Raw genomic sequence first — 623 nt, forward strand, 5'->3', positions numbered from 1 at the left:
GGGACATGGGGTGGACACGGGATGGACACGGGATGGGACATGGGGTGGACACGGGATGGACACGGGATGGGACATGGGGTGGACACGGGATGGACACGGGATGGGACATGGGGTGGACACGGGATGGACACAGGGTGGACATGGGGTGGGACACAGGACAATGGGACATGGGACAGGGTGGGACATGGGATGGGAGGGGTCACATGATGGGACTTGGGATGGGACCCAGGACAGGACAGGGGAGGGGACACGGGGTGGGACACGGGAGGGGACACGGGACGGACATGGGAAGGGGACACACGATGGGACGCGGGACAGGGCACGGGATGGCCATAGGAGGGGACACGGGATGGAGACGGGAAGGGGCCACCGGACGGGACACGGGATGGGACAGAGGATTGACACAGGAGGGGACACGGGACGGACACGGGAAGGGGACACGTGGTGGGACAGGGCACGGGGTGGCCGTGGGACGGGACGTGGGGGGGGGACGGGACGGGACACTGGAGAGGGGACACAGGACGGGACAGGGGACGGGCGTGGGCAGGGGAGGCAGGAGAGGGCACGGGGCGAGCCCAGCGGGTGCCCCCGCACCCACGTGTCCCCCGTGTCCCCCGTGTGTT

The sequence above is a fragment of the Aptenodytes forsteri genome, unplaced genomic scaffold (assembly GCF_000699145.1).
Source record: "Aptenodytes forsteri isolate BGI_AS27 unplaced genomic scaffold, ASM69914v1 Scaffold61, whole genome shotgun sequence".
NCBI lineage: Eukaryota > Metazoa > Chordata > Aves > Sphenisciformes > Spheniscidae > Aptenodytes > Aptenodytes forsteri.